At 39.3% G+C, this 12,139-nt stretch overlaps 1 protein-coding gene across 2 annotated transcripts in view; it reads right to left on the bottom strand.

The window, feature by feature from the left end:
• The window catches only part of TPPP (tubulin polymerization promoting protein), a 54,136-nt gene that overhangs the window by 16,550 nt on the left and 25,447 nt on the right, over nucleotides 1-12,139 (bottom strand). The gene's annotated exons all lie outside the window — the stretch shown is intronic.

Genomic DNA, 12,139 nt, shown 5'->3' with positions numbered 1-12,139 from the left:
TATCTATCATTGATTTATCTTTGATCTTTTCTCAGACATGTTAAGAGGTCTAATCCCCCTCAATTGGAGGGTAGCTCCACTTATAAAAGGAGAAAGTGAGATTTCTCGGTTTTAAACAGCAATAGTTAGGAAGTTGCTCCTATTTCAATTAAATGAAATTTTTTTTTCATTTTTTATGAAATGAAATTTTATCCCAGGCTTTTAAAACAAGGAGAAAATGGTTATTCACAATAAAATTCATCACTAACACAACCCTTTACATACCATTCATTCCCAGTATCCTGTATCTCCTCCAACACAGCACAATATACAGCAAATCCCTACATCCCTTACACTCCCTATTTTAGCCAGAAATAAACTTTATCCATGGTTTTGTTTTGGGTTTTTTTTTTTGACCAAACTTTGCTCTGTGCAACTACTTTCTGCTTTAGGTGAAGCATATGCTGAAGTATCCCATGGAATTAGCTAGTAAAAGAATATTGTGGAAATGAAAAATATAATCCAGTATTCCATTAATCAAAAAGACACATGGAACAAAATGCAATTAACTACTTGGAATTTGTCCAGGATTCTCATTAATAGGATTAACATCCCTCTTCTGATAAAATGTGTCCAAGAACTCAAAAGGTCAGGACTTCATTTTGTTTTGCCTCTCATTTAGAAAAAGATGGCATTAGCAATCACTGCAAAGCTTCAGCATGACACAGCACTAAGGCCCTTTTTCACTAGAGACTCACGGCCAAGTCTAAGATGCAGATCTTTCAAATGCAATTTTCTGTAGCACATTTGTTACCTGGAAGTCTCCAATAAGGATTGCTACAGTTTATTAGTCAGGATCACCACAATGGGAAAGGGAATGATCACTTTTGGCAAAATCTGTTGAAGTTCATGTTGAATCCTTTTATATTTACAAACACATGGAAAATATTTCGTTTTGAGTGTTTTTTGTTTTGTCCCCCTCTCCCGCCCGCATTAAAAGGTAAAAAATACATCAATAAGGATGCCAAAAGGAACGAAGAACATCTCTTTTTGGTCTAAGACACAGTCATTCCTAACTCTCACATTTGGTCTTTTCCCCGTCGCACTAATAAAGGAAAGCAAACGAGTGTTTTCCCCAGTGTACCATAAATTGGATACACATAGAATCCATGTAGTATTGCTGCTGGACCCAAAAGAAAAAGAAACGTGCATCATGGCAGATCTTTACCAGCAAAAAATATTAATTGGAGTGACATTAAAAAAGGAATTTTTGAACTATAACCCAGGTTTCCTAAACAAAGCAGCTTTAATTTTTCTATACTCCAGAAACATCCTCCTCTCCCTCAAACTACTACAGTATTACCAAACCGATTTGAAAAGCATAATAATTCACTCAAAAATTCTGCAGTTGCAAAGTATGCCAAGTCTTGTGTAACCCCCCCAAGAACTCGATTAAACTGGTTAACTTACAACGTGTTCTGGTACTTTTTGTGTGCTGTGTATGGTACATGTATGCCATGTACCATAGCATCTAAATTACTAAAGTAGCAATGCTACAACTCATCCTATCTCTACAGGAAGGTTCAAAAGAACTCTGAGCAGTTGCTGTCATCATTGTTACTCAGCAAGACAGCATGCGCCTACCCTTTCTTCTATCTGTAGCGTCTTGGTTTGAATGCAGAGCAGAAAACAGACTGAGTACATAGAAAAGACAGAAGCAGTCTCTCTACTAACCTACTCAGCTACAGATTGGCCCCCTCCAGGTCCACAAAAACACACTGTGGAGGATGACTTGGGGGTACTGGTGGACAAAAAATTGGACATGAGCCAGCAGCGTGCAATTGCAGCCCAGAAATCCAATTGTACTCTCGGCTGCAACAAGAGAAGTGTGGCCAGCAAGTCTAGAGAAGTAATTCTATGCCTCTGCTCTGCTCTGGTGAGACCCCACCCAGAATACTGCATCCAGCTCTGGAGTCCTCAGCACAAGAAAGACATGGACCTGTTGGAGTGGGTCTAGAGAAGGGCCACAAAAATGATCAGAGATGGAACATCTCTCCTATGAGGAAAGGCTGAGAGTTGGACTTGTTCAGCCTTCAGAAGAGAGGGCTCTGGGGATGTCTTATTGTGGCCTTTCAATAGTTAAAAGGGCCTTATAAGAAAGATGGTGACAGACCTTTTAATAGGGACTGTAGCAATAGGACAAGGGGTAATGGTTTTAAACTAAAAGAGGGTAGATTTAGACTAGACATAAGAAAGAAATTTTTTATGGTAAAGGTGGTGAAACAGTGGAACAGGTTACCCAGAGAAGTGGTAGAAGCCCCATCCCTGGTAGTGTTCAAGGTCAGGCTGGATGGGGCTCTGAGCAACCTGATCTAGTTGAAAGATGTCCCTGCTCCTTGCAGGGAGGTGTTTTGTGTATGTGTGTCAACTAGATGACCTTAAAGTTCCTTCCAACCCAAACTGTGAAAAATGACAGTACTAAGAATGCTGCATGACACACAAGGCAGTTGTATCCTCAAGTTTAGTTCCACCATTTTTAATTCTGCTTCCATTCAGAAAGCCCCTTCCTGACACCAGCTTTTCAGAAGTCATGAGCTAAAGAAAAAAAATAAAAATAAAAAAAAAGGCAACAACAACAAAAAAAACCACAAACCCCAAGTAAATCACTTTCTTTCTATTAAGCAATTGCTACAAAGAATCAGCTTCCTTGTGTATATTTGTAACTTGTTTTTAGAAGCTCATTATAAATATCTTGTTTCCATGGGAATAACAAAACAAATATGTTAACTTTCATTTTCCAAGTGTTACAAGTTCAAACAATTTGTCTACAATTAAGTATGCCAAGGGTGATCTCTCAGCTGTTAACATTCTCCTCTTATGTTTAGCACTCCAGAGAGTTAATAGAGACCTAGAAAGAAGAGAAAATATTGTACATTAAAAAAGAAAAGGGGTAAGGGGAAGGAAAAAAGAAAAAAATATTAATTAAGCGCTACAGAAATATGACACAATCAGATACTAGAAATGTAAATTAAAACTATCTGACCAGAAAATGAGACAAAAGTGGAAGAGAGCAACAATAATGTCAAGGGGAGGGGAAGAAGACTTTTACAAAAACAGAAGTCACATGGTTGGCCACCTCAATGAAAATAATACATAAGAAGGACATTAATAATATAAATTCTTAAAGCCCTGTACTTTATTATGACACAAAGAAACCTTTATGTTTAGGAAGGATACATTCTTACATGTCATTCTATTTTAAACTCTGCTTCTTACAACAAACAGAATTACTTACTCTAACTCACCATAGCTCAGGGGAGGAAACAGTGTATTCATGGTACACCCACGAAAGTTGCTTGTATCTACACCTACCATTTGAGCAGACTGAACATACTCAGAAGAATTTTAGGAAGCTTCACTTCCCATCAAAGGGGCTTCCTTGATGGGTCTCTCCACATGTAACCATTATGAATGGGAAGATTCTGAACTAAACCTTGAATTCTGCAGTTTCCTCTCCGGAACTCAAGTTCACATGTGTAAAAGCCTCATTTCTGAGCCTAGACATCAGCATAGTGAACATAGAGTATAAAAGATCAAACATACACCCAAAATAGATTGCAATAGCAAGTGATGCAGTTTTAATTTGCAAATATTACTACTAACAGTGTCCTGTGTTCACAAGATCAGAACCATACAGTGTGAAAATGTATTGTTACTAATTAATACTTCTATGTTATTTGGACTTGAACAGTATTTGTATTGAGTTGTCTACAATTTTAGCTGTAAAGCAAAGCAAAGCTATACACTCCACATACCCATTACACAAAATCCTTGAGCAATATTAGAAATCTTTATCTCCATAGCACTCTTACAGTTCAATGTTAATACAGCAAAGTCTCCAAAATAGTTTCCTGTCTTAATCTCCAAGCTACCAAAAGTCATCCCATACTCTCCTCCCGAAAGGTCACCTTTCCTTTAAATTTTCTTAGATTGAAGAGGGAAAGAAAATGTGAAAATGTGAAACTTCTATTCTGGCTAGTTTACAAGAGAGAATTACAACAGGATACACTGACCACCACTATTTTGCTGTGGGAATTATCATCTACCCAGAAAGGTATAAGGAGTATAGAAAGTCTGACAAGGGTCTGAAGGTAGCATAACTAGAGGTGGGTGTCCAATAAATGTTTTTGCATAAACTCTTGTACAAGGAGTTTTGTTTGTAGAGTTTATTTAGTCTAAATTCACTATGGACTTGGGTGCCTCAGTCAACTGAGCAGTTAAGTAAAATACAAAAGCATCATCTCTCGGAAGTCAGAACAAACAGGCTTTGGGGTACTCCCTATATTTATTCCCCTCCCAAGGCAGTCCCATTCATTCAAGAAGACAGCATGAATGCCTGGATGGCTTATTTGTCACAGTTTCTGACTTACTGGCACAAGTTTAAAGTGTCATAAGAACATTGAAAACAGTCTGTAAGTCAGACTTTTTACAACTAATGAAGTCATATTTCCTAATGGCATTCAGGCCAGATTTTGAACTTTAGCTGTTTCTGCATTATCTTAACAGACAAAAGAAGTGAAACGGGAAGTGTTTCTTCTAAATCATGTCTCCTTTTTTCTTCCCCCCCCCCCCTTTTTTTTTTTAAAGTAAGAGAAATAATAGATAAATCCTGCTCAACTTGTCCAGAGTTTTCCCCTATTTTTCCAAGAGTAAGCTGCCATATTAAAAAATCAGTACAGCTGAAACTCCCCGATTTTCACACAAATAGATTTTTCTAATTTACTACTTTACAGCAACAACTTTATGTGGTATTTCCCAAAGCATTCATTCCTGTTCAGTAGGTAGAACTGAAATCTATTCTTTTCTTGCTACTTGTGATAACACACCAAATCTTCTTGATGAAGTCTACAGACATAATGTATATTAATAGCAATAGTTAGTGGTATTTGTACTGTACAGATTGACAGTAAAAAGGCACCACAGACAAATTCCTTGAAGGAAAAAATGTTTGTACTAGTCTCTGCAAAATACACCACTCATCTAACAGATATATTCCTTTTTTCCAAGAAGCAAATGGTGCTGCAATGTTACCAGCACAAAGTTCAAGACTAATCTGTTTAACCAAGAAGCAGATTATGCTACAGGGCTGGTAGTTTATTTTTTTTCCCTTTTGTGTTTTATAGTTTTCACTTTCTGCTCTGTTTCTTTTTTGCTCAGCATTTTACTGGCCATCAGCTCCACAATTCACAGCCAAAAAAAAGTCCCATACTAAAGCTAGGTCCCTAGGTAGGGTAAGCAGGCTGCTAGAACTCTGCAATCTATTGGAGTATTTAACATATCCTATGAAGATCTGTTTCTTGCTATATTATCAGTCAAGAATGAAACAACAAAATTAAATATACAATGCAAAAGACTGACCAACTAAAAAGAGAACAGTTTCTTGGATAAAACTGAACAATGTATGACTAACCCAAAGCAGAGACTTGTGTAAAATTTTGACAAATACAGCTGAAGAGAGAAGCGGGGGTAGGGAGATACTGTAATACAACTTTATCAGGTTCTTTGTACTGCACTATCTAACAGCTCTAAAAAAGGTGGTTGTAAAAGAATCAATTAAGAAAACAAAGCTTGAGGTAACATGTTGCATCAGAGACTTCTGCCCTATTAATGGGTAGAACTGGGATACTGAAATTAGATATATGGATGTTGATGCAAGCAGGAGTAAATTGGAAATTGTTAGGAAAAAAGATCTCCTTCCAGAAGATATCCTTAGAATCATAGAATCATAGAATCGTAAGGGTTGGAAAGGACCTTAAGATCATCTAGTTCCAACCCCCCTGCCATGGGCAGGGACACCTTGCCCTAAACCATGTGGCTCAAGGCTCTGTCCAACCTGGCCTTGAACACCGCCAGGGATGGAGCATCCACAACCTCCCTGGGCAACCCATTCCAGTGCTTCACCACCCTCACTGTAAAGAACTTCTTCCTTATATCTAATCTAAACTTCCTCTGTTTAAGTTTGAACCCATTACCCCTTGTCCTACCACTACAGTCCCTAAGGAAGAGTCCCTCCCCAGCATCCTTGTAGACCCCCTTCAGATACTGGAAGGCTGCTATGAGGTCACCACGCAGCCTTCTCTTCTCCAGGCTGAACAGCCCCAACTTTCTCAGCCTGTCTTCATATGGGAGGTGCTCCAGCCCTCTTATCATCCTCGTGGCCCTCCTCTGGACTCGCTCCAACAGCTCCATGTCCTTTTTATGTTGAGGACACCAGAACTGTACGCAGTACTCCAAGTGGGGTCTCACAAGAGCAGAGTAGAGGGGCAGGATCACCTCCTTCGACCTGCTGGCCACGCTTCTTTTGATGCAGCCCAGGATACGGTTGGCTTTCTGGGCTGCAAGCGCACACTGCCGGCTCATGTTAAGCTTCTCGTCAACCAACACCCCCAAGTCCTTTTCTGCAGGGCTGCTCTGAATCTCTTCTCTGCCCAGCCTGTAGCAGTGCCTGGGGTTGCCCCGACCCAGATGTAGGACCTTGCACTTGCCTTGGTTAAACTTCATAAGGTTGGCATCGGCCCACCTCACAAGCGTGTCAAGGTCCCTCTGGATGGCATCCCTTCCCTCCAGCGTATCAACCGAACCACACAGCTTGGTGTCGTCGGCAAACTTGCTGAGGGCGCACTCAATCCCACTGTCCATGTCACCGACAAAGATGTTGAACAGGACCGGTCCCAACACCGATCCCTGAGGGACACCACTCGTTACAGGTTTCCAACTGGACATCGAGCCATTTACCACAACTCTTTGCGTGCGGCCATCGAGCCAGTTTTTTATCCACCGAGTGGTCCATCTATCAAATTGATGTCTCTCCAATTTAGAGACAAGGATGACATGTGGGACAGTGTCGAATGCTTTGCACAAGTCCAGGTAGATGACGTCAACATCAAAATGATACTAGGAAGAAGCAACGGAATTCTTCAGCTGAAATAGCTGTCACTTCTGGAACGCAAGCACCTTTGAGTGCATGGCTATTTACCAGAAGTGTATTCCCTTGAAAGAAAGATTAGGCCTGACAAATAAGACATACAGGTGACCTTCTTAATTACTGTATAACTTCTAGCACCTTGGCCAAATCAGACATAAGGAGTTGGACCGAGTGGCTTTATATACCCTATTGACCACAACGCAATGCCATCATCCATTTTTTCATCATTCCAGGAGAGCAAAGCAGCAAAAGAGGAATAATGCAAAATGCAGTGCAAAATGCTCTCTGTATATTACAACAATAGCCATGACTTGCAAAAATCTCTCTGGAGTCAGGGAGGAGGCAGCAAGGGCAGAAGAACACACATTATTCACTCAGGAACTGAACCTGGAAGTACCGGCTTTCCTCTAGGTGCTTTTTGTCTCATTACTGAGCAAGGGTAAAACACAGTGCGCATAGTTAATTCTAAGTATCTGAAACTGTGACAGCTTGAGAACTGCCATGGTTTGAAAATCTGAAGCAAGAGGACATCAGCAGCTCACTAAACCAGCAGTCAATACCTTTATCAGGCTTTATTCTAACCTAAATATTTTAGGGTTCTCTCATGAAAACTCTATTCTATATTTGAAGTTAACCTTTTTCTCCTCTTAACTTCTGTAGTATTTCCTTCCTATATGCTTCACTCAGAGCGAATATTCCCTTCCATTAAAAGAAAATCTGAAGTTAAAAACAACAACAACAAAAGAAAGGGCAAATGCAAAAGCTATGAGCCTATCAGATAAAACAGTATTGGGAAGGGAATAAAGACGGGGGCTGGAGAAGGAAAATGACTTGGCAAAAACATGTAGTGCATAAAAGCTTCCAAAGGAAAGCAAACCCCTGAATGAATTAAAGGTGCTGAAGAGATCAATGGTACTTAAGGACGATGAGGAAAAGAAAAAGTCCAAGTAGAAAGTAGGCCTGATGATTATATAGGACTTAAAGAAAGAGGATGAAATTAGCCTGTAAGAGTAGCAGAATCCACTTGTTTGGGGTTTGCTTAGTACTTTTATCACAAGCGTATTACCTTTATCCTTAGAATGCTGTCTACTTCTGTGGAAGAATCCAGTAAGCAACAGCAATTTACAGAGCATGTTTTTCGGTAACATAGAAATCTATCTTTTGGGTGCATGACTGGCACTATTTGTTAGCACAACCGGTGTGGAAGTTGTGGTGTGGAAGCGGTGCGTGACAGCAGCAGGGAAGTTAAAGTACAGGAAGATGTAAGAAATAGACAGCAAAAAAAAGAGAGGCTGCAGACAGGTCTTAGACCCAACTGGCAGGAGACTAGCACTGAAGCAAGAGGACTGTGCCTCAGAATCAGTCATCTGCAGATACGCTGGTTTCTTCTCCAGAGGGCTCAATTTATTTCCTGTTCTCTTTGGTTCTTGTCATCTTAAGGATATGCACTAGGCTGGGCACACACACAGATCACAGGGGAAGGAAGCAGAAACTGTTAACCACAGTCTAACAATGTAATACAGTTCACAGCTGCCAGGGACACTGCTGAGCACATCCAAAACATGAAAATCCAAAAGGATGATGTCATAGTGTTCATTAAGTTAGCCTTATACCAATAAATGAAAGCAGTTAAGGATAGCTGAAAATCTACCAACAATTTTCAATAGCTAATCATTTCATCTGTCAGTCTTCTGCAGCCTGTGATGAGCTTACTACACAAGCTAGTGGTAAGAAGCTATTTTCTTAAAATACTACTTAGCATTTTATCTTTCAGAGGGCTGAAGCAGCTGATAGAACTGCTACAATTTCAAAAGCTCTTTCTGCTGTTGAAGCGCAGAGGCTTATGGCAAAGGCATTACAGCTGAGAGTACAGGGCAAAGAACCAGCGTCACCTGTACTTTCTCTGCCAGTTAAAGCAGCACACATGAACCTATTGCTTGATAACCCAGTGAAAGAAAAGTAGGAAACACAGATAAAGCATCCTTCCCAGAGCTCACCAGCAAACCCATATGAGCTGACACATCCCATTCCTGTCCTAGAAAAAAAAAAGAAAACAAAAACCACAACCCAGCAGCTAGGTTTATTTTGAGTCACTTTCCCCAGCAGTATTAAAAAATTTGGTTAAAAAGGAGACCAGTCTACATACAATGAAACAATGTCCAACACAAACATTGTTGAAAGGAAGCTTAAGTACAGTCACAAGCTGCGACTGTGGACAAGGCCAATGCTGCACAGCTAAATGTCTTCCAAGCAAAAACACTTACAAAATTGCTCGTAAGTACAAGAAGAAAAAGATTCTGAAGGACAGCTTTCAGACTATTATTAGCTAAATATGGGACACTCAGAGATAGAGGAGATGCAACTCAATGAACTTTCTTGCTAGCACCCAGTTCACTCAGGCTTTTGATAGCCAGTACTTTCTTTACTGCTTTCTCTCCACATGCAGGATCTATGTTCTGACTGTGTTAACATTCAGGGAAAACAAGTTACCTCTTTGGATGAGACCAGTTAACCAAGAATAGGATGTGGAAAGAAAAATGAAATCTCCACAGTAGAAATCAAATAGTTACATAAGACAGTGCTGTTTTTACTAACGAGACTCAGAACAGAAAAGCTCAGAATCTCATGAAGGACTAATATTGTATGATTATTTGATACAACATCTTACCTGATTCAGACAAAATTAAAACACAACTACAAGAGGTCAAAGAATAATGGCATTATTAAATGGACTTGACATAGTAAGATCTTAACTCATTAAGTCTCAAGATACTAGAGCTTAAATTATGCTTTCATTAATATAATAATTCAGTTCATTAAGAACTGAAATGGACCTTAAAAGTAAACCACTGCACACGGAACAGAATAATAAGTGAATCCAACTCATCATTATGCAACAACAGTGAGAATCCAAGCTTTGTTCTAGCAACATCTCACCCAAAAGTTTTGCTCCTCTCCGTTTTTCTTAAAATCACATTTAAAAAACCTTCAATTTTATGTGGTATTAACTTTCCTTGAATTTCTTTCTTGTTTTTCTCCTGGGATCTTGTGATATTTCAGCAAAAAGCCTAGCTCCGTATCTTTCTTATGTCTAATATTATTAAGGTTTTTGAATTCCTAGGCAGGATATTTGTAGTTACTACAATGGCTATTTCACCTATGTTGGGCCAATCGACACCAGAACAGCACGAAAAGAACAATGCAAGATGGTGGCAAGGCAAAAGGTGTGTATTGCGAGGACATATTATCACTATGAAGCTCAAGTAAAACTGCCAGTGCAATTTGAACATTTTATTACTTGTTCCTATAGGGAAAGATGTCTGGAACACCCTGTTCCAGTGATGTCTCTGACAAAACTCCCATACTAATTCAGAAGTTACACTGTTCAGTATAAAGGAAAAAAAGTCACTGACTGAAGACAAAAAAAAAATGAAGGGAAAGGGATGGAAAAAGCAACCTTTAATGAATGAATATAGAGCATATTCACTCTATTATTCAGGCACTGCAGCTGTTTGTTAACGACTATACTGCCAAAATACAGCAAGCTTACTCATATTTTGTGGCCAAGAAATTTAGAAAGCACTAAATGATAGCTGAGGCACCCAGCTCCATTCCAGCTCCAGAACATTTCCCCCTACCCTCTAAGTAAATATTTCCAGTTACACACTGGTTTGGATTTGGGTTTTTTTTGGGGGTTTTTTTGAGAGAAAAGTATAGTACTACTTAATACCATACATAAGGAGTATCTTTTTATAGCTATTTCTGAAACATAATTTAAACATTGAGTGACATGGATTGACATATCTGGGGACTGTGATAGCAGCTCACTGCTTCCAAAAATGCTACTATGAAAGCCAGAGCTTCAGTATCATCCAATTCAAGGTGGGATTTTCCTTTAGAGTTTAATAACGTCAAATTGAAAACCAACACATTTTTATCAGACTGTCCCAATAAGAAAACATCATTATCAGATGGTTTTATAACAGCAACATTCCGTTTTTTCAAAGTATTTCACAGGGTTGGGCTTTTTTCCGTGTCAAATCACATATAGGCATGAAAGCAATTTCTGAACCCTGTGACAGCTCAATGATAGTGAACTCTCCTGAGAGGTCAGATATATTCAGGTAAGTAATAAAGCACGTGTATGTGGGAGGGGTTGTTTTAGTGATCCTGAAGACAGGCAGAAAACACGAATGTATGTATATCTCTTAAAATTTTCTGCAGGCAATATGAGAAGGTAGCAGTATTAAAAATAGACAGCTGGGGTTAACTTAAGAGCACAAGCTCAGTCTATGGGACTGACCATGGAGGGAGATAGTAAAGTGTGAGATTAAGAATGAAACACCAAGTGAAAGAAGAAAAACTAACTATGATGGCAGTCCATATCTAGAAGTCACATCCAGAGAAACCTACAAGACACGAGTTTGTCATAACCAACAGCCAAGGACCAAATCAAAACCTTCAAGAAAGGAGGCTCCAGACTACAGGTACACAAACAGCAGAAATATCACAATTTTTCTTTCAAATAAATAACATGTATAACCTAAATAAAGAAGAAACTGCACATGCCTCCCTTTCTGGAAGATGGCCTTCACATATGAAAGAGAAAACTGGATGGTCACAGGGAAGCTCTAAATATGCAGACGGTCTCCAATCTTCCCATTCTATGTGTGTTCCTTGCATGGGAAATTTAAATCTCTGCTAAAACTTTAACATTCACAAAAATGTGCTGCTCCCCCCCTGGATTAAAGGTTTTTCTTTACAGTGCTGACTCACATGCATCTGAAACCAATCCATAAGAAATGCAGCAAATTATGACAGTTAACACCAAAACAGATATTCTTTCATTTACATCACACTCTCTCAATTCAAAGCACTAGCTGTATTTAGAAGACCCAAAAGTTTACAATAAAAGGAGGTTTACCAACATAGTTTTCTATCTTGTGGACATCATCATCACCACCACAAACCAAAATGACAAGGAACAATTGGGAAGCCTCCAAGATGCTGGAATGAATTGTGAAAGCAGAGAGGAGACTATGAAAGAACAAGTGTACATTCTTTTGGAAATCTGTGACTTATTTAGATCAACAGCTACTGAAGGAAGGTATCAAGCGAGCGCTGGGAAAGATTCCGACAATTTTGGAGATGTCTAACATAACTTCAGTGACTGAA

This window comes from Strigops habroptila, chromosome 1 (genome assembly GCF_004027225.2).
Source record: "Strigops habroptila isolate Jane chromosome 1, bStrHab1.2.pri, whole genome shotgun sequence".
Taxonomy (NCBI): domain Eukaryota; kingdom Metazoa; phylum Chordata; class Aves; order Psittaciformes; family Psittacidae; genus Strigops; species Strigops habroptila.
Note: the sequence above shows the minus strand (reverse complement) of the source record. Positions and strands in the feature narration are given on the sequence as shown.